Raw genomic sequence first — 22,790 nt, forward strand, 5'->3', positions numbered from 1 at the left:
ACCTACACCCAGCAACGTGGGAATACATGTGCCACCTGAAAGATGCCTTGACCCTGTTTCCCCACCACCAGCACACAAACGAGGAAGTGTTCTTCTATCCTGAATGGTGGGAGTTCCCTCCAAATGACAGCAGCACCTGGGGTCTAATAGAATCCGTTACCTTGACCTCCTTGAGTGTTTACCTAGGCCGGGCTGTGAGCGAATGTGGGGGATGGGCTCTAAAGACAAGGTTTAGCGAGTGCCCCTCTGTGGGCAGTGGAGTTTTTAAACCAAATCCCCAACTTGGAACACCTGTGCCCCCATAAAGATGCGTGGACTTTGTTTCCCTCCTCCAGCACATACACGACATTTGGTTCAGATGTCTTGAGTGTGGGGATGTTCTTCCAAATAACAGCAGTGCCTGGGTTCTAATACTATACCTTAACTTGTATTCCATGGTGGATTGCCAAGGCCGGTGTGCGGGGGAAAGTTGGGATTGGGCTCTAAACCAAGTAGTAGCGAGAGCCTATCCATGGGATGTGGGTGTTTAACCTACAACCCACAACCATGGAATAACTGTGCCCCCTGAAAAATGCGTGTGCTATGTTTCCCCACTTCCAGCAAACACAGGAAGAAGTGTTCTGGTGTTCTGACTGTGGGGAGTTTCCTCCAACAGACAGTAGCACCTGGGTTGTAATAGAATCCCTTAGCTTGACTTCCCTAAGTGTTTTCCTAGGCCTAGCAGTGAGCGATGGTGGGGGATGGGCTCTAAAGCCAAGTATTAGCGAGTGCATCTCTGTGGGTATTGGAGGGTTTGAAACTACTTCCCCAATCTTGGAACACCTGTGCCCCCATACAGATGCGTGGACTCTGTTTCCCCACCTCCAGCACACACACTGAGACGTGCTGAGGAATCCTGATTGTGGGGAGTCTCCTCCAAATGCCAGCAGCGCCTGGGTTCTTATAGAATCCCTTAGCTTGTCTTCCCTGATGGCATTCCTAGGCTGGAGAGGGGTGGAATGTGGGGGTTGGGCTCTAAACCAAGTATTAGCGAGAGCCTATCGATGGGATGTGGCTGTTTAACCTACAACCCACAACCATGGAATAACTGTGCCCCCTGAAAGATGCTTTGACTCTGTTTCCCTACATCCAGCTCACACAAGAAGAAGTGTTCAGGTATTCTGAGAGTAGGGAGGCTCCACAAACTGACAGCAGCACCTGGGTTCTAATAGAATCCCTTAGCTTGACTTCCCTAAGTGATTTCCTAGGCCTAGCAGTGAGCGATGGTGGGGGATGGGCTCTAAAGCCAAGTAATAGCTAGTGCCTCTCTATGAGAAGTGAAGGTGTTTAAACTACATCATCTACCTGGGAATAACTGTGCCCCCATAAAGATGCATGAACTCAGTTTCCCCACTTCCAACACACACACGAAGACGTGTTCAGGTATCCTGAGTTTGGGCCGGCAATTTCAAGCGACAGCACCGCCTGGGTTCTAATAATATCCGATAGCTTGTAATCCCTGAGTGTTTCCCTAGGCCTGGCTCTGAGGGAAAGTTGGGGGTTGGGCTTTGAGGCCATATAGTAGCGAGTGCCCCCGATGGACTGTGGAAGTATTTAGATCAATTCTCCCTAAAGGTGAACACCTGTGCCCACATCCATCTACGTGGAGTGGGGATACAGAAATCCCCCTCCCACAAGACTGGCTTCTGGAATCCTGAATTGGGAAAGATCCTCCAACTGACAGCAGTGCCAGTGTTCTAGAGAATCCTTAACCTCTCTTCCCTGATGGATTGCGTAAGCTGGAGTGCGGTTCAAAGTGGGATTTGAGCTCTAAATCCAAGTATTAGTGAGTGCCTTTCCATGGAAATTGGAGGTGTTTAACCAACAACCCACAACAATGGAATACCTGTGCCCCCTGAAATACGCGTTGACTCTGTTTCTCCACCAACAGCACACACACGAAGGAGTTTTCTGGAATCCTGAGCATGGGGAGGCTACTCCAAATCACAGCAGAACCTAGGTTCTATTAGACTCCCTTAGCTTGTGTTCCCTGAGTGTTTCCTTAGGCCGGGCCATGAGGGAAAGCTGGGGGTTGGGCTTGGAGGCCAATTAGCAGCGAGTACCCTCCGATGGACTGAGGAAGTTCTTAGAGGAATTCTCCCTAAAGGGAAACACCTGAGCACATATTCATCTGCGTGGATTGGGGCTCCACACCTCCCCACCACACAAGGTTGGATTCCAGAATCCTGAGGGTGTGGTAGTTCCTCCAAGTGACATCAGCGTCTTGGTTTTAATTGAACCCCTTTGCTTGTCTTCCCTGATGGTTTTCCTAGGCCAGAGTTTGGCTGAAAGTGGGATTGGGCTCTAAAACCTAGTATCAGCATGTGCCTCTCCATGGGAAGTGGAGATGTTTATCATACAACCCACAACTTGGGAATAACTGTGCCCCCTGAAAAATGCGTGTGCTTTGTTTCCCCACCTCCACACACACACGAAGTTTTCTGGTATCCTGGGTGTGGGGGGGCTCCTGCAACAGACAGTAGCACCTGGGATCTAATTGGATCCATTAGGTTGACTTCCCTGAGTATATACCTTGGCCGGGTTGTGAGCGAAGTTGGTGGTTGTGGTCTAAAACCAAGTATTAGCGAGTTCCTAACTTTTGGCAGTGGAGGTGGTGAAAGTATATCCCCAACCTGGGAACACCTGTGCCCCCATAAAGAGGCGTGGACACTGTTTCCCTCCTCCAGCACACACACGACATCTGGTTCAGATGTCTTGAGTGTGGGGAGGTTCTTCCAAGTAACAGCAGCGCCTCGGTTCTAATACAATACCTTAACTTGTCTTCCATGATGGCTTGTCAAGGCCGGTGTGTGGGGGAAAGTTGGGATTGGGCTCTAAACCAAGTATTAGCGAGAGCCTATCCATGGGATGTGGGTGTTAGCTTACAACCCACAACCATGGAATAACTGTGCCCCCTGAAAGATGCTTTGACTCTGTTTCCCTACATCCAGCACACAAACAAAGATGTTTTCTGGTGTTCTGAGTCTGGGTAGGTTCCTCCAACTGACAGCAGCACCTGGGTCCTAATAGAATCCCTTAGCTTGACTTCCCTAAGTGTTTTCCTAGGCCTAGCAGTGAGCGATGGTGGTGGAAGGGCTCTAAAGCCAAGTATTAGCGAGAGCAACTCTGTGGGCAGTGGAGGGTTTTAAACTACTTCCCCAAACTTGGAAAACCTGTTCCCCCATAAAGATGCATGGAATCTGTTTCCCGACTTCCAGTACACACGCGGAGACGTGCTCAGTTGTCCTGATTGTGGGGAGGCTCCTCCAAGTGACAGCAGTGCCTGGGTTCTAATAGAATAACTAGCTTGTATTCCTTGTGTGTTTTCCTAGGCCGGGCTGAGAGGGAAAGCTGGGAGTTTGCCTTGGAGGCCAAGTAGCAGCAACTGCCTCCCTATGGAATGTGGAAGTATTTAGAGGACTTCCCCATAATGGGGAACATTTGTGACCCCATTCATCTACTTGGATTGTGGCTCCACATCTCCCCGCCACAAGGTTGGGTTCCGGGATCCTGAGTGTGGGGAAGTTCCTCCAAATGTCAGGAGCGCTTGTGTTCTACTTGAATCCCTTAACTTGCCTTCCCTGATGGTTTGCCTAGGCTGGAGTGCTGGGGAATGTGGGGTTTCGGCTCTAATACCAAGAATTTGCCAATGCATCTACATGGGAATTTGAGAAATTTTACCTACACCCAGCAACGTGGGAATACATGTGCCACCTGAAAGATGCCTTGACCCTGTTTCCCCACCACCAGCACACAAACGAGGAAGTGTTCTTCTATCCTGAATGGTGGGAGTTCCCTCCAAATGACAGCAGCACCTGGGGTCTAATAGAATCCGTTACCTTGACCTCCTTGAGTGTTTACCTAGGCCGGGCTGTGAGCGAATGTGGGGGATGGGCTCTAAAGACAAGGGTTAGCGAGTGCCCCTCTCTGGGCAGTGGAGTTTTTAAACCAAATCCCCAACTTGGAACACCTGTGCCCCCATAAAGATGCGTGGACTTTGTTTCCCTCCTCCAGCACATACACGACATTGGGTTCAGATGTCTTGAGTGTGGGGAAGTTCTTCCAAATAACAGCAGTGCCTGGGTTCTAATACTATACCTTAACTTGTATTCCATGGTGGATTGCCAAGGCCGGTGTGCGGGGGAAAGTTGGGATTGGGCTCTAAACCAAGTAGTAGCGAGAGCCTATCCATGGGATGTGGGTGTTTAACCTACAACCCACAACCATGGAATAACTGTGCCCCCTGAAAAATGCGTGTGCTATGTTTCCCCACTTCCAGCAAACACAGGAAGAAGTGTTCTGGTGTTCTGACTGTGGGGAGCTTCCTCCAACAGACAGTAGCACCTGGGTTGTAATAGAATCCCTTAGCTTGACTTCCCTCAGTGTTTTCCTAGGCCTAGCAGTGAGCGATGGTGGGGGATGGGCTCTAAAGCCAAGTATTAGCGAGTGCATCTCTGTGGGTATTGGAGGGTTTGAAACTACTTCCCCAATCTTGGAACACCTGTGCCCCCATACAGATGCGTGGACTCTGTTTCCCCACCTCCAGCACACACACTGAGACGTGCTCAGGTATCCTGATTGTGGGGAGTCTCCTCCAAATGCCAGCAGCGCCTGGGTTCTTAATGAATCCCTTAGCTTGTCTTCCCTGATGGCATTCCTAGGCTGGGGTGGGGTGGAATGTGGGGGTTGGGCTCTAAACCAAGTATTAGCGAGAGCCTATCGATGGGATGTGGCTGTTTAACCTACAACCCACAACCATGGAATAACTGTGCCCCCTGAAAGATGCTTTGACTCTGTTTCCCTACATCCAGCTCACACACGAAGAAGTGTTCTGGTATTCTGAGAGTAGGGAGGCTCCACAAACTGACAGCAGCACCTGGGTTCTAATAGAATCCCTTAGCTTGACTTCCCTAAGTGATTTCCTAGGCCTAGCAGTGAGCGATGGTGGGGGATGGGCTCTAAAGCCAAGTAATAGCTAGTGCCTCTCTATGAGAAGTGAAGGTGTTTAAACTACATCATCTACCTGGGAATAACTGTGCCCCCATAAAGATGCATGAACTCAGTTTCCCCACTTCCAACACACACACGAAGTCGTGTTCAGGTATCCTGAGTTTGGGCCGGCAATTTCAAGTGACAGCACCGCCTGGGTTCTAATAATATCCGATAGTTTGTAATCCCTGAGTGTTTCCCTAGGCCTGGCTCTGAGGGAAAGCTGGGGGTTGGGCTTTGAGGCCATAAAGTAGCGAGTGCCCCCGATGGACTGTGGAAGAATTTAGATTAATTCTCCCTAAAGTTGAACACCTGTACCCACAACCATCTACGTGGAGTGGGGATACTGAAATCCCCCTCCCACAAGACTGGCTTCTGGAATCCTGATTTGGGAAAGATCCTCCAACTGACAGCAGTGCCAGTGTTCTAGAGAATCCTTAACCTCTCTTCCCTGATGGATTGCGTAAGCTGGAGTGCGGTTCAAAGTGGGATTTGAGCTCTAAATCCACGTATTAGTGAGTGCCTTTCCATGGAAATTGGAGGTGTTTAACCAACAACCCACAACAATGGAATACCTGTGCCCCCTGAAATACGCGTGGACTCTGTTTCTCCACCAACAGCACACACACGAAGAAATTTTCTGGAATCCTGAGCATGGGGAGGCTACTCCATTTCACAGCAGTACCTAGGTTCTATTAGAATCCCTTAGCTTGTGTTCCCTGAGTGTTTCCTTAGGCCGGGCCATGAGGGAAAGCTGGGGGTTGGGCTTGGAGGCCAATTAGCAGCGAGTACCCTCCGATGGACTGAGGAAGTTCTTAGAGGAATTCTCCCTAAAGGGAAACACCTGAGCACATATTCATCTGCGTGGATTGGGGCTCCACACCTCCCCACCACACAAGGTTGGATTCCAGAATCCTGAGGGTGTGGTAGTTCCTCCAAGTGACATCAGCGTCTTGGTTTTAATTGAACCCCTTTGCTTGTCTTCCCTGATGGTTTTCCTAGGCCAGAGTTTGGCTGAAAGTGGGATTGGGCTCTAAAACCTAGTATCAGCATGTGCCTCTCCATGGGAAGTGGAGATGTTTATCATACAACCCACAACTTGGGAATAACTGTGCCCCCTGAAAAATGCGTGTGCTTTGTTTCCCCACCTCCACACACACACGAAGTTTTCTGGTATCCTGAGTGTGGGGAGGCTCCTGCAACAGACAGTAGCACCTGGGATCTAATTGGATCCATTAGGTTGACTTCCCTGAGTATATACCTTGGCCGGGTTGTGAGCGAAGTTGGTGGTTGTGGTCTAAAACCAAGTATTAGCGAGTTCCTATCTTTTTGCAGTGGAGGTGGTGAAAGTATATCCCCAACCTGGGAACACCTGTGCCCCCATAAAGAGGCGTGGACACTGTTTCCCTCCTCCAGCACACACACAACATCTGGTTCAGATGTCTTGAGTGTGGGGAGGTTCTTCCAAGTAACAGCAGCGCCTCGGTTCTAATACAATACCTTAACTTGCCTTCCATGATGGCTTGCCAAGGCCGGTGTGTGGGGGAAAGTTGGGATTGGGCTCTAAACCAAGTATTAGCGAGAGCCTATCCATGGGATGTGGGTGTTAGCTTACAACCCACAACCATGGAATAACTGTGCCCCCTGAAAGATGCTTTGACTCTGTTTCCCTACATCCAGCACACAAACAAAGATGTTTTCTGGTGTTCTGAGTCTGGGTAGGTTCCTCCAACTGACAGCAGCACCTGGGTCCTAATAGAATCCCTTAGCTTGACTTCCCTAAGTGTTTTCCTAGGCCTAGCAGTGAGCGATGGTGGTGGAAGGGCTCTAAAGCCAAGTATTAGCGAGAGCAACTCTGTGGGCAGTGGAGGGTTTTAAACTACTTCCCCAAACTTGGAAAACCTGTTCCCCCATAAAGATGCATGGAATCTGTTTCCCGACTTCCAGTACACACGCGGAGACGTGCTCAGGTGTCCTGATTGTGGGGAGGCTCCTCCAAGTGACAGCAGTGCCTGGGTTCTAATAGAATAACTAGCTTGTATTCCTTGTGTGTTTTCCTAGGCCGGGCTGAGAGGGAAAGCTGGGAGTTTGCCTTGGAGGCCAAGTAGCAGCAACTGCCTCCCTATGGAATGTGGAAGTATTTAGAGGACTTCCCCATAATGGGGAACATTTGTGACCCCATTCATCTACTTGGATTGTGGCTCCACATCTCCCCGCCACAAGGTTGGGTTCCGGGATCCTGAGTGTGGGGAAGTTCCTCCAAATGTCAGGAGCGCTTGTGTTCTACTTGAATCCCTTAACTTGCCTTCCCTGATGGTTTGCCTAGGCTGGAGTGCTGGGGAATGTGGGGTTTCGGCTCTAATACCAAGAATTTGCCAATGCATCTACATGGGAATTTGAGAAATTTTACCTACACCCAGCAACGTGGGAATACATGTGCCACCTGAAAGATGCCTTGACCCTGTTTCCCCACCACCAGCACACAAACGAGGAAGTGTTCTTCTATCCTGAATGGTGGGAGTTCCCTCCAAATGACAGCAGCACCTGGGGTCTAATAGAATCCGTTACCTTGACCTCCTTGAGTGTTTACCTAGGCCGGGCTGTGAGCGAATGTGGGGGATGGGCTCTAAAGACAAGGGTTAGCGAGTGCCCCTCTCTGGGCAGTGGAGTTTTTAAACCAAATCCCCAACTTGGAACACCTGTGCCCCCATAAAGATGCGTGGACTTTGTTTCCCTCCTCCAGCACATACACGACATTGGGTTCAGATGTCTTGAGTGTGGGGAAGTTCTTCCAAATAACAGCAGTGCCTGGGTTCTAATACTATACCTTAACTTGTATTCCATGGTGGATTGCCAAGGCCGGTGTGCGGGGGAAAGTTGGGATTGGGCTCTAAACCAAGTAGTAGCGAGAGCCTATCCATGGGATGTGGGTGTTTAACCTACAACCCACAACCATGGAATAACTGTGCCCCCTGAAAAATGCGTGTGCTATGTTTCCCCACTTCCAGCAAACACAGGAAGAAGTGTTCTGGTGTTCTGACTGTGGGGAGCTTCCTCCAACAGACAGTAGCACCTGGGTTGTAATAGAATCCCTTAGCTTGACTTCCCTCAGTGTTTTCCTAGGCCTAGCAGTGAGCGATGGTGGGGGATGGGCTCTAAAGCCAAGTATTAGCGAGTGCATCTCTGTGGGTATTGGAGGGTTTGAAACTACTTCCCCAATCTTGGAACACCTGTGCCCCCATACAGATGCGTGGACTCTGTTTCCCCACCTCCAGCACACACACTGAGACGTGCTCAGGTATCCTGATTGTGGGGAGTCTCCTCCAAATGCCAGCAGCGCCTGGGTTCTTAATGAATCCCTTAGCTTGTCTTCCCTGATGGCATTCCTAGGCTGGGGTGGGGTGGAATGTGGGGGTTGGGCTCTAAACCAAGTATTAGCGAGAGCCTATCGATGGGATGTGGCTGTTTAACCTACAACCCACAACCATGGAATAACTGTGCCCCCTGAAAGATGCTTTGACTCTGTTTCCCTACATCCAGCTCACACACGAAGAAGTGTTCTGGTATTCTGAGAGTAGGGAGGCTCCACAAACTGACAGCAGCACCTGGGTTCTAATAGAATCCCTTAGCTTGACTTCCCTAAGTGATTTCCTAGGCCTAGCAGTGAGCGATGGTGGGGGATGGGCTCTAAAGCCAAGTAATAGCTAGTGCCTCTCTATGAGAAGTGAAGGTGTTTAAACTACATCATCTACCTGGGAATAACTGTGCCCCCATAAAGATGCATGAACTCAGTTTCCCCACTTCCAACACACACACGAAGTCGTGTTCAGGTATCCTGAGTTTGGGCCGGCAATTTCAAGTGACAGCACCGCCTGGGTTCTAATAATATCCGATAGTTTGTAATCCCTGAGTGTTTCCCTAGGCCTGGCTCTGAGGGAAAGCTGGGGGTTGGGCTTTGAGGCCATAAAGTAGCGAGTGCCCCCGATGGACTGTGGAAGAATTTAGATTAATTCTCCCTAAAGTTGAACACCTGTACCCACAACCATCTACGTGGAGTGGGGATACTGAAATCCCCCTCCCACAAGACTGGCTTCTGGAATCCTGATTTGGGAAAGATCCTCCAACTGACAGCAGTGCCAGTGTTCTAGAGAATCCTTAACCTCTCTTCCCTGATGGATTGCGTAAGCTGGAGTGCGGTTCAAAGTGGGATTTGAGCTCTAAATCCACGTATTAGTGAGTGCCTTTCCATGGAAATTGGAGGTGTTTAACCAACAACCCACAACAATGGAATACCTGTGCCCCCTGAAATACGCGTGGACTCTGTTTCTCCACCAACAGCACACACACGAAGAAATTTTCTGGAATCCTGAGCATGGGGAGGCTACTCCATTTCACAGCAGTACCTAGGTTCTATTAGAATCCCTTAGCTTGTGTTCCCTGAGTGTTTCCTTAGGCCGGGCCATGAGGGAAAGCTGGGGGTTGGGCTTGGAGGCCAATTAGCAGCGAGTACCCTCCGATGGACTGAGGAATTTCTTAGAGGAATTCTCCCTAAAGGGAAACACCTGAGCACATATTCATCTGCGTGGATTGGGGCTCCACACCTCCCCACCACACAAGGTTGGATTCCAGAATCCTGAGGGTGTGGTAGTTCCTCCAAGTGACATCAGCGTCTTGGTTTTAATTGAACCCCTTTGCTTGTCTTCCCTGATGGTTTTCCTAGGCCAGAGTTTGGCTGAAAGTGGGATTGGGCTCTAAAACCTAGTATCAGCATGTGCCTCTCCATGGGAAGTGGAGATGTTTATCATACAACCCACAACTTGGGAATAACTGTGCCCCCTGAAAAATGCGTGTGCTTTGTTTCCCCACCTCCACACACACACGAAGTTTTCTGGTATCCTGAGTGTGGGGAGGCTCCTGCAACAGACAGTAGCACCTGGGATCTAATTGGATCCATTAGGTTGACTTCCCTGAGTATATACCTTGGCCGGGTTGTGAGCGAAGTTGGTGGTTGTGGTCTAAAACCAAGTATTAGCGAGTTCCTATCTTTTTGCAGTGGAGGTGGTGAAAGTATATCCCCAACCTGGGAACACCTGTGCCCCCATAAAGAGGCGTGGACACTGTTTCCCTCCTCCAGCACACACACAACATCTGGTTCAGATGTCTTGAGTGTGGGGAGGTTCTTCCAAGTAACAGCAGCGCCTCGGTTCTAATACAATACCTTAACTTGCCTTCCATGATGGCTTGCCAAGGCCGGTGTGTGGGGGAAAGTTGGGATTGGGCTCTAAACCAAGTATTAGCGAGAGCCTATCCATGGGATGTGGGTGTTAGCTTACAACCCACAACCATGGAATAACTGTGCCCCCTGAAAGATGCTTTGACTCTGTTTCCCTACATCCAGCACACAAACGAAGATGTTTTCTGGTGTTCTGAGTCTGGGTAGGTTCCTCCAACTGACAGCAGCACCTGGGTCCTAATAGAATCCCTTAGCTTGACTTCCCTAAGTGTTTTCCTAGGCCTAGCAGTGAGCGATGGTGGGGGAAGGGCTCTAAAGCCAAGTATTAGCGAGAGCAACTCTGTGGGCAGTGGAGGGTTTTAAACTACTTCCCCAAACTTGGAAAACCTGTTCCCCCATAAAGATGCGTGGAATCTGTTTCCCGACCTCCAGTACACACACGGAGACGTGCTCAGGTGTCCTGATTGTGGGGAGGCTCCTCCAAGTGACAGCAGTGCCTGGGTTCTAAGAGAATAACTAGCTTGTATTCCTTGTGTGTTTTCCTAGGCCGGGCTGAGAGGGAAAGCTGGGAGTTTGCCTTGGAGGCCAAGTAGCAGCAACTGCCTCCCTATGGAATGTGGAAGTATTTAGAGGACTTCCCCCTAATGGGGAACATTTGTGACCCCATTCATCTACTTGGATTGTGGCTCCACATCTCCCCGCCACAAGGTTGGGTTCCGGGATCCTGAGTGTGGGGAAGTTCCTCCAAATGTCAGGAGCGCTTGTGTTCTACTTGAATCCCTTAACTTGCCTTCCCTGATGGTTTGCCTAGGCTGGAGTGCTGGGGAATGTGGGGTTTCGGCTCTAATACCAAGAATTTGCCAATGCATCTACATGGGAATTTGAGAAATTTTACCTACACCCAGCAACGTGGGAATACATGTGCCACCTGAAAGATGCCTTGACCCTGTTTCCCCACCACCAGCACACAAACGAGGAAGTGTTCTTCTATCCTGAATGGTGGGAGTTCCCTCCAAATGACAGCAGCACCTGGGGTCTAATAGAATCCGTTACCTTGACCTCCTTGAGTGTTTACCTAGGCCGGGCTGTGAGCGAATGTGGGGGATGGGCTCTAAAGACAAGGGTTAGCGAGTGCCCCTCTCTGGGCAGTGGAGTTTTTAAACCAAATCCCCAACTTGGAACACCTGTGCCCCCATAAAGATGCGTGGAATATCTTTCCCAGCTCCAGAACACACACGAAGACTTTCAGATATCCTTAGTGTGGGGGGGGCACCTCAAAATGACAGCAGCGACTGGGTTGTAATAGAATCCCTTAGCTTGTAATATGAGTGTTTCCCTGGTCTGGGATGTGAGGTAAAGCTGGGGGTTGTGCTTGGAGGCCAAGTATCTGTGTGTGCCCCCTGATCAACTGAGGAATTACTTAGAGGACTTCTCCCTAAAGGGAACATATTTGCCCCCATTCATCTGGGTGGAGTGGGGCTGCACAACTCCCCCACACACAAAATGTGTTCTGGAATCCTGAGTGCAGGGAATTTCCTCCAACTGACAGCAGCCCCTGGGTTCTAATTGAATCCCTTTGCTTGTCTTCCCTGATGGTATGCCTACGCGGGAGTGCGGGGGAAAGTGTGGTTTGGGCTCCAAAACCAAGTATTTGCGAGTACCTCTCTATGGTTAGTGGAGGTTTTTAAACTACATCCCTAAACTGGGAACACTTGTGCACCCATATAGATCCGTGGAGTCTGTTTCCATACCTCCAGCAAACACACGAACAATCGCACATTTATCCTGAGAGTGGGCAGCCTCCTCCAACTGACAGCAGGGCCTGGGTTCTAATAAAATCGCTTAACTTGTCTTCCCTGTTTGGTTGCCTGATACAGAGTGCCTGTGAAAGTGTGGGTTGGGTTCTAAATCCAAGTATTTGCGAGTACTTCTCCATGGGATATGGAGGTTATTAACCAAAAACCCACAAACTGGGAATACCTGTGCTCCTTAAAAAATGCTTGGACTCTGTTTCCCCACCTCCATCACACACATGAAGAAGTGTTCTCGTATCCTGAGTGTGGGGAAGTACCTACAACTGACAGCAGCATCTGGGATCTAATATTACCCCTAAGGGTGATATCCCTGAGTGTTTTCCAAGGACGGGCTGTGAGCGAAGGTGGGGGTTGGGCTCTAAAGCCTAGTAATAACGAGTGCCTTTCTATGGGCAGTGGAGGTGTTTAAAGTACATTCCCTCCTGGGAACACCTGTGCCCCCATAAAGATGCTTGAAATATGTATCCCCAACACCAGCACACACACAAAGACTTGTTCAGGTATCCTGAGTATGGGGAGTCTCCTCCAACTGACAGCAGCACCTGGGTTCTAATAGAATCCCTTAGCTTGTCTTCCCTGATGGCATGCCTAGGCTGGAGAGTGGGGGAAAGTGGGGGTTGGGCTTGAAGTCCAAGTAGAAACGAGTGCTCCCCGATTTACTGAGGAAGTACTTACAGGATTTCACCCTAAAATGGAACACCTGTGCCCCTCTTCATCTGCGTGGAATGGGTCTCCACAGCTCCCCGAAACACAAGTCTGGGATCCGGAATCCTGAGTGTTTTGAAGTTCCTCCAACTGACAGCAGCGCCTGAGTTCGAATAGAATAACACAGCTTGTATTCCCTGAGTGTTTCCCAAGGCCGGGCTGCGAGCAAAACCTGGGGGTTGGGGTTGGAGGCCAAGTAGCATCTTGTGCCAACCGATTGACTGAGGAAGTTCTTAGGGAACTCCCCTACCGGGGAACACCTGTGTCACCATTCATCGGCATGGATTGGTGCTGCACAACTCCCCCACACACAAGAGTGTCTCCTGAGTCCTGAGTGTTGGGAAGTTCCTCCATGTGACAGCAGCACATGGGTTCAATACAATCCCTTAGCTTGACTTCCCTGAGTGTCTTCCTAGGCCGCGTTGTGAGCAATCGTGGGGGTTGGGCTCTAAAACCAAGTGTTATCGTATGCATCTCTATGGGCATTATAGGTGTTAAGTAACATCCCTAACCTGTGAACAACTCTGCCCGCATAAATTTGCGTGGACTCCATTTCACCACATCCAGTACAACACACACATTTTTAAGGTACCCTGAATGAGGGGAGGCTCTTCCAAATGACAGCAGCGCCTGGGTTCTAATAGTATCCCTTACCTTGTCTTCCCTGATGGCATGCCTAAGCCAAAGTGCGGGAGAAAGTGGGGTTTGGGCTCTAAGTCCAAGTATTATGGAGTGCTTCTCAATGAGATGTGGAGTCGTTTACCTACAACCCCCAACCTGGGAATACCTAAGCCCTCTCAAATATGTGTGGACTCTGCTTCCCCACCTCCAGCACACACATGAAGAAGAGTTCTGATATTCTCAGTGTTGGGTGACTCCTCAAATTGACAGCAGCACCTGGGATCTAGTAGAATCCCTTTGCTTGACTTCCTTGAGTGTTTTCCATGCCGGGCTGCGAGCGAAGGTGGGGTTTGGGGTCTAAATCAAAGTATTAGCGAGTGCCTCTCTATGGGCAATGAGGTGTTTAAACAACATCCCAAACCTGGAAACACCTGTGACCCAAAAAAGATGCGTGGACTCTGTTTCCCCACCTCCAGGACACACGCGAAGACGTGTTCAGGTATCCTGAGTGAGGGGAGGCTCCTCCAACTGACAGCAGCCCCTGGGTCCTAATAAAATCCCTTAGCTTGTATTCCCTGAGTGATTCCCTAACCCGGGCTGCGTGGGAAAGCTGGGGGTTGGGTTTAGGGAGTCAAGTAAATGCGAGTGCCCCCCGATGGACTGAGGAACTCTTTAGAGGAATTCTCCCTAACGGGGAACACCTCTTACCCCATTCATCTGCGTGGATTGGGGCTCCACAACTCCCCCACACTGAATTCTAGTTTCCAGAATCCTCAGTGTACGGAGGACCCTGCAACTAACAGCAGCGCCTGGGCTGTAATAGTATTCCATAGCTTGTCTTACATGATTGTTTACCTAGGCCGCAGTGCGGGGGAAAGTGTGGTATGGGCTCTAAAACCAAGAAATTACGAGAGTCTCTCCATGGTATTTGGAGGTGTTTATCCTACAACTCCCAAAATGGGAATAACTGTGACCCCTGAAAGATGCGTGGACCCTCTTCCCAACTTCCAGCAAAAACACGAAGAATTCTTCTGGTATCCTGAATGTGGGTAGGATCCTCCAACTGACAGCAGCACCTGGGATCTAATAGAATCCCTTAGCTTGTATTCCCTGAGTGTTGACCTAGGCCAGGCTGTGAGGAAAAGGTGGGGGTTAGGCTTGATGGCCAATGAGCATGGAGTGCCCCCTGACAGACTGAAGAAATACTTAGAGGAATTCTCCCAAACGGAGAACACCTGAGCCCCCATTCATCTGCGTGGATTGGGGCTCTACAATTCCCCCCCACACAAGGTTGTGTTCCGGAATCCGGAGTGTGTGGAAGTTCCTCCAACTGACAGCAGCGCCTGGGTACTAAAGGAATCCCTTAGCTTGTATTCCCTGATGGGTTGCCAAGACCAGAGTGAGGAGAAGAGTGGGCTTTTGGCTCCTCAAAAAAGTATTAGTGAGTGCCTCTGTATGGGAAATGGACGTCTTTAACTACAAACCCCATCCTGGGAATACCGGTGCTCCCAGAAATATGCGTGGACTCTGTTTCCTAACCTAGAGCACACACACAAAGCATTGTTCTGCTATCCTGAGTGTGGGGAGGAATCTCCAACTGACAGCAGCAACTGGGATCTAATAGCATCCCTTAGGTTGACTTCCCTGACTGATTTCCTTGGATGGGCTTTGAGAGAATGTGGGGGTTGTTCTCTAAAGCCAAGTTTTAGCGAGTGCCTTTGTATGGGCTGTATAGGTGTTTATCCTACATCCCTAACCTGGGAACACCTGTGCCCCCATAAAGATTCGTGGAGTCTCTTTCCCCACCTCCAGCACACACACGAAGACGTGTTCTGGCTTCCTGAGTGTGGGGAGGATCCTCCAACTGACAACAGCGCCTGGGTTCGAATAGAATCCCTTAGCTTGTATTCCCTGAGTGTTTCCCTAGGCCGGGCAGCGAGGGAGAGTTACAGGTTGGGCTTGGAGGGCAAGTAGCCGCGAGTGCCCCCCGATGGACTGAAGTAGTACTAAGAGGAGTTCCCCCTATGTGGAACACTTGTACCCCCATTCCTCTGCGTGCAGTGGGGCTCCAAAACCCCCCAATAAATGGCTGCGTTCAGAATTCCTGAGTTTGTGGAAGATCCTCCAACTGACAGCAGCTACTGGCCTCAAATTGAATCCATTAGCTTGGTTTCAATGATGCTTTGCCTAGAACGGAGTGCGGGGTAATTTGGGGTTTGGGCTCTTAAGCCAAGTATTAACGAGTGCCTCTCCATTTGATGTGGAGATCTTTAACTTACATACCACAACCTGTGAATACCTTTGCCCCCTGTATGATGCGAGGACAATATTACCCCAACTTCAGCACACACACCGAGAGGTGCTCTGCTATCCTTAGTGTGGGCAGGCTCCTCCAACTGACAGCAGTGTCTGGATTCTAATAGAATTCCTTAGCTGGTTTTCCCTGTTGGCTTGCCTTGGCCCAGGTCCGGGGGATAGTGGGGGTGGCCTCTAAAACCCAATGTTAGCGAGTGCCTCTCAATGGGATGTGGAAGTGTTTAACATACAACCCACAACAGGGTAATACCTATGCCCCCTGAAAGATGTGTGGACTCTGTTTCCCCACCTCCAGCACAGTCACGAAGAAGTGTTGAGTTATCCTGAGTGTGGGGAGGCTCCTCCAAGTGACAGCAGTGCCTGGGTTCTAATTAAATGCTCTAACTTGTATTGTATTACTGTTTCCTTAGTCCGGGTGGCAAGGGAAAGGATAGGGGTTGGGCTTTGAGGACAAGTAGCAGCGAGTGCCCCCTGAAGGACTGACGAAGAACTTAGAGGACTTGTCCCTAACCGGGAACACCTGTGCCCCCATTCATCTGCGTGGACTGGGGCTCCACTACTTCCCCACACACAAGGCTGTGTTCCGGAATCCTGAGAGTGGGGAAGTTCTTCCATCTGACAGCCGCGCCTGGATTAAAATAGAATCCCTTAGCATGTCTTCCCTGATGGTTTGCCTAGGCCAGAATTCGGGGGAAAGTAGGGGTTGTGCTCTAAATCCTAGTAATATCGAGTGCCTCTGCATGGGAAGTGGAGATGTTTAACCAACAACCCCCAAACTGGGAATACCTGTGGCCCCTGAAATATGCCTGGACTCTGTTTCCCCACTTCCATCAGACACACGGAAAAGTGTTCTGTTATCTTGAGTGTGGGGAGGCTCCTCGAAATCACAGCAGAACCTGGGATGTAATAGGATCCCTTAGGTTGACTTCCCTGAGGGTTTGCCCAAGCCGGGCTGTGAGCGAAGGTGGAGATTGGGCTCTAAAGCCAAGTATTACCGAGGGCCGCTCTATGGGAAGTGGAAGTGTTTAAACTACATCCTCAAACTGGGAACACCTGTGCCCAAATAAAGATGAGTAGAATCTGTATCCCCAACTCCAGCACACACAAGAAGACTTGTTCAGGTATCCTGAATGTGGGGATACACCTCGAACAGACAGCAGCGCCTGGGATCTATTAGAATCCCTTAGCTTGTATTCCCTGAATTTTTCCCTAGGCCAGGCTATCAGGAAAAGCTGAGGGTTGGGCATGGAAACCAAGTAGCATCGAGTGCCCCCAATGTACTGAGGAAGTACTTAGAGGACTTCTCCCTAACGGGGAACACCTGTGCCCTTATTCAACTGCGTGAAGTGGGGCTCCACATTTCCTCCACACACAAGGTTGGGTTCTGGAATCCTGAGAGTGGGGAAGTTCCTCCAACTGACAGCAGCGCCTGGGTTCTAAAAGAATCCTTTAACTTGTATCCACTGAGCGTATCCCTAGGCCGGGATGCGAAGGAAGCAGGGGGTTACTCTTGGAGTTCAATTAGCAGCAAGTGCTCACAAATGGACTGAGGAAGAGCTTAAAGGGCTTCTCCCTAACGGGGAAGAGCTGTGCCCCCATTCATCTGCGTGGGGGTGGGGATCCACACCTCCCACACACAAAGATGGGTTGTGGAATCCTGAGTGGGGGAAGTTCCTCCAACTGAGAGCATTCCGTGGGTTCTAAGAGAATCCCTTAGCTTGACTTCACTGATGGTTTGCCTAGGCCTGAGGGCGGGGGAAAGTGAGGTTTGGTCTCTTAAACCAAGTATTAGCGAGATCCTCTCCATGTGAGATGCAGCTGTTTTACCTACAACCCCCAATCTGTGAATACCTGTGCCCAATGTAATATGCATGGACTCTGTTTTCCCACCTCCAGCACACTGACGAAGAAGTGTTCTTGTGTCTTGAGTGTGGGGAGGATGCCCCAACTTACAGCAGCACCTGGGATATTAAAGTATTCCTCAGCTTGACTTCCCTGAGTGTCTTCCTAGGCCGTGCTGTGAGCAATCGTGGGGGTTGGGCTCTAAAACCAAGTATTATCGAGTCCAACTCTATGGGCATTTTAGGTGTTAAATAACATCCCTAACCTGTGAAACACTCTGCCCCCATAAATATGTGTGGACTCTATTACCCCACATCCAGTACAACACACAGACTTTTTAAGGTATCCTGATTGAGGGGAGGCTCTTCCAAATGACAGCAGCGCCTTGGTTCTAATAGTATCCCTTACCTTGTCTTCCCTGATGGCATGCCTAGGCCGGAGTGCGGGAGAAAGTGGGGTTTGGGCTCTAAATCCAAGTATTATGGAGTGCTTCTCCATGAGATGTGGAGTCGTTTACCTAAAACCCCCAACGTGGGAATTCCTAAGCCCCCTGAAATATGCGTGGACACTGCTTCCCCACCTCCAGCACACACATGAAGCAGAGTTCTGATATTCTCAGTGTTGGGTGGCTCCTCCAAATGACAGCAGCACCTGGGATGTAGTAGGATCCCTTGCTTGATTTCCTTGAGTGTTTTTCCATGACGGGCTGTGAGCAAAGGTGGGGGTTGGGCTCTAAATCCAAGTATTAGCGAGTGCCTCTCTATTGGCAATGAGGTGTTTAAACAACATCCCAAACCTGGAAACACCTGTGACCCAAAAAATAAGCGTGGATCCTTTTTCCCCACCTCCAGCACACACACGAAGACGTGTTCAGGTATCCTGAGTGAGGGGAGGCTCCTCCAACTGACAGCAGCCCCTGGGTCCTAATAAAATCCCTTAGATGTATTCCCTGAGTGATTCCCTAACCCGGGCTGCGTGGGAAAGCTGGGGACTGGTTTAGGGAATCAAGTAGATGCGAGTGACCCAGATGGATTGAGGAAGTATTTAGAGGAATTCTCCCTAACGGGGAACAACTTTTCCCCCATTCATCTGCTTGGCTTGGGGCTCCACAACTCCCCCACACAGAATTCTTGTTTCCGAAATCCTGAGAGTATGGAAGACCCTGCAAATAACAGCAGCACCTGGGCTGTAATAGATTTCTTTAGCTTGCCTTGCCTGATTGTTTACCTAGGCCTCAGTGCAGGGGAAAGTGTGGTATGGGCTCTAAAACCAAGAAATAACGAGTGCCTCTCCATGGGATTTGGAGGTGTTTATCCTACAACTCCCAAACTGTGAATACCTGTGCCCCCTGAAAGATTCATGGACTCGGTTTCCCCACCTCCAGCAAACACACAAAGAATTCTTCTGGTATCCTGAATGTGGGTAGGCTCCTCCAACTGACAGCAGCACCTGGGATCTAATAGAATCCCTTTGCTTGTATTCCCTGAGTGTTAACCTAGGCCAGGCTGTGAGGAAATGGTTTGGGTTGGGCTTGATGGCCAATTCGAATGGAGTGCCCCCTGACAGACTGAAGAAATACTTAGAGGAATTCTCCCAACTGGAGAACACCTGTGCCCCCAATCATCTGCGTGAATTGGGGCTCCACACTTCCCCCACACACAAGGTTGTGTTCCGGAATACGGAGTGTGTGGAAGTTCCTCCACCTGACAGCAACTCCTGGGTTCTAATAGAATCCCTTAACATGTCTTCCCTGATGTTTTGCCAAGACCAGAGTGATTAGGAGAGTGGGCGTTATGATCTTCAACCAAGTATTAGTGAGTGCCTCTCTATGGGAAATGGACGTCTTTATACTACAACAATCATCCTGGAAATACCTGTGCTCCCAGGAAAATGCGTGGACTCTGTTTCCTAACCTATAGCACACACACGAAAAATTGTTCAGGTATCCTGAGTGTGGGGAGGAATCTCCAACTGACAGCAGCAACTGGAATCTAATAGCATCCCTTAGGTTGATTTCCCTGACTGATTTCCTTGGGTGGGCTTTGTGCGAAAGTGGGGGTTGTGCTCAAAAGCCAAGTATTAGTGAGTGCCTTTGTATGGGCTGTGGAGGTTTTTATCCTACATTCCTAAACTGAGATCACCTGTGCACCCATAAAGAAGCGTGGAGTATTTTTCCCCACCTCCAGCACACACACGAAGACGTGTTCTGGCTTCCTGAGTGTGGGGAGGATCCTTCAACTGACAGCAGCGCTTCGGTTCGAATAGAATCCCTTAGCTTGTATTCCCTGAGTGTTTCCCTAGGCCGGGCAGTGAGGGAGAGTTACAGGTTGGGGTTGGAGGGCAAGTAGCTGTAAGTGCCCCCTGATGGACTGAAGTAGTACTAAGAGGAGTTCCCCCTACGGGGAACCCCTGTACCCCCATTCATCTGCATGGAATGGGGCTCCAAACCCCCCCAACAAAAGGCTGCATTCAGAATTCCTGATTTTGTGGAAGATCCCCCAATTGACAGCAGCTACTGGTCTCAAATTGAATCCATTAGCTTGGTTTCCCTGATGCTTTGCCTAGAACGGAGTGCGGGGTAATTTGGGGTTTGGGCTCTTAAGCCAAGTATTAGCGAGTGCCTCTCCATTTGATGTGGAGATCTTTAACTTACATACCACAACCTGGGAATAACTTTGCCCCCTGAATGATGCGAGGACAATATTACCCCAACTTCAGCACACACACCGAGACGTGTTCTGCTATCCTTAGAGTGGGCAGGCTCCTCCAACTGACAGCAGTGCCTGGCTTCTAATAGAATTCCTTAGCTGGTTTTCCCTGATGGCTTGCCTTGGCCCAGGTCCGGGGGATAGTGGGGGTGGCCTCTAAAACCCAATATTAGCGAGTGCCTCTCAATGGGATGTGGAAGTGTTTAACATACAACCCCCAACCGGGTAATACCTGTGCCCCCTGAAAGATGCGTGGACTTTGTTTCCCCACCCCCAGCACAGTCACGAAGAAGTGTTATGTTATCCTGAGTGTGGGGAGGCTCCTCCAACTGACAACAGCGCCTGGGTTCTAATTAAATGCTTTAACTTGTATTGACTTACTGTTTCCCTAGGCCGGGTGGCAAGGGATAGATAAGGGTTGTGCTTTGAGGACATGTAGCAGCGAGTGCCCCCTGAAGGACTGGCAAAGAACTTAGAGGACTTCTCCCTAACCGGGAACACCTGTGCCCCCATTCATCTGCGTGGACTGGGGCTCCACTATTTCCCCACACACAAGGCTGTGTTCCGGAATCCTGAGAGTGGGGAAGTTCTTCCAACTGACAGCAGCGCCTGAATAAAAATAGAATCCCTTAGCATGTCTTCCCTGATGGTTTGCCTAGGCCAGAGTTTGGGGGAAAGTAGGGGTTGGGCTCTAAACCGAGTATTAGCGAGTGCCTCTGCATGGGATTTGGAGGTGTTTAACCAAAAAAGCCCAAAATGGGAATACCAGTGACACTGGAAATATGCTTGAACTCTGTTTCCCCACTTCCAGCAGACACACGGAGAAGTGTTCTGTTATCTTGAGTGTGGGGAGGCTCCTCGAAATCACAGCAGAACCTGGGATCTAATAGGATCCCTTAGGTTGAATTCCCTGAGAGTTTGCCCAAGCCGGGTTTTGAGCGAAGGTGGAGATTGGGCTCTAAAGCCAAGTATTAGCAAGGGCCACTCTATGGGAAGTGGAGGTGTTTAAACTACATCCTCAACCTGGGAACACCTGTGCCCACATAAAGATGAGTAGAATCTGTATCCCCACCTCCAGCACACACAAGAAGACGTGTTCAGGTGTCCTGAATATGGGGAAACTCCTCCAACAGACAGCAGCACCTGGGATCTATTAGAATCCCTTAGCTTGTATTCCCTGAATTTTTCCCTAGGCCAGGCTATCAGGAAAAGCTGAGGGTTGGGCATGGAATCCAAGTAGCAGCGAGTGCTCACAAATGGACTGAGGAAGAGCTTAAAGGGCTTCTCCCTAACGGGGAAGAGCTGTGCCCCCATTCATCTGCGTGGGGGTGGGGATCCACACCTCCCACACACAAAGTAGGGTTCTGGAATCCTGAGTGTGGGAAGTTCCTCCAACTGAGAGCATTCCGTGAGTTCTAAGAGAATCCCTTAGCTTGACTTCACTGATGGTTTGCCTAGGCCTGAGGGCGGGGGAAAGTGAGGTTTGGTCTCTTAAACCAAGTATTAGCGAGATCCTCTCCATGTGAGATGCAGCTGTTTTACCTACAACCCCCAATCTGTGAATACCTGTGCCCAATGAAATATGCGTGGACTCTGTTTTCCCACCTCCAGCACACTGACGAAGAAGTGTTCTCGTGTCTTGAGTGTGGGGAGGATGCCCCAACTTACAGCAGCACCTGGGATATTAAAGTATCCCTCAGCTTGACTTCCCTGAGTGTCTTCCTAGGCCGTGCTGTGAGCAATCGTGGGGGTTGGGCTCTAAGACCAAGTATTATCGAGTGAAACTCTATGGGCATTATAGGTGTTAAATAACATCCCTAACCTGTGAGCAACTCTGCCCCCATAAATATCCGTGGACTCTATTTCCCCACATCCAGTACAACACATTGACTTTTTAAGGTATCCTGATTGAGGGGAGGATCTTCCAAATGACAGCAGCGCCTTGGTTCTAATAGTATCCCTTACCTTGTCTTCCCTGATGGCATGCCTAGGCCGGAGTGCGGGAGAAAGTGGGGTTTGGGCTCTAAATCCAAGTATTATGGAGTGCTTCTCCATGAGATGTGGAGTCGTTTACCTAAAACCCCCAACGTGGGAATTCCTAAGCCCCCTGAAATATGCGTGGACACTGCTTCCCCACCTCCAGCACACACATGAAGCAGAGTTCTGATATTCTCAGTGTTGGGTGGCTCCTCCAAATGACAGCAGCACATGGGATGTAGTAGGATCCCTTGCTTGACTTCCTTGAGTGTATTTCCATGCCAGGCGGTGAGCAAAGGTGGGGGTTGGGCTCTAAATCCAAGTATTAGCGAGTGCCTCTCTATGGGCAATGAGGTGTTTAAACAACATACCAAACCTGGAAACACCTGTGACCAAAAAAAGATGCGTGGATTCTTTTTCCCCACCACCAGCACACACACGAAGACGTGTTCAGGTATCATGAGTGAGGGGAGGCTCCTCCCACTGACAGCAGCCCCTGGGTCCTAATAAAATCAGTTAGCTGTATTCCCTGAGTGTTTCCCTAAC

This window comes from Vicugna pacos, unplaced genomic scaffold (assembly GCF_048564905.1).
Source record: "Vicugna pacos unplaced genomic scaffold, VicPac4 scaffold_20, whole genome shotgun sequence".
In the NCBI taxonomy this organism is placed as follows: domain Eukaryota; kingdom Metazoa; phylum Chordata; class Mammalia; order Artiodactyla; family Camelidae; genus Vicugna; species Vicugna pacos.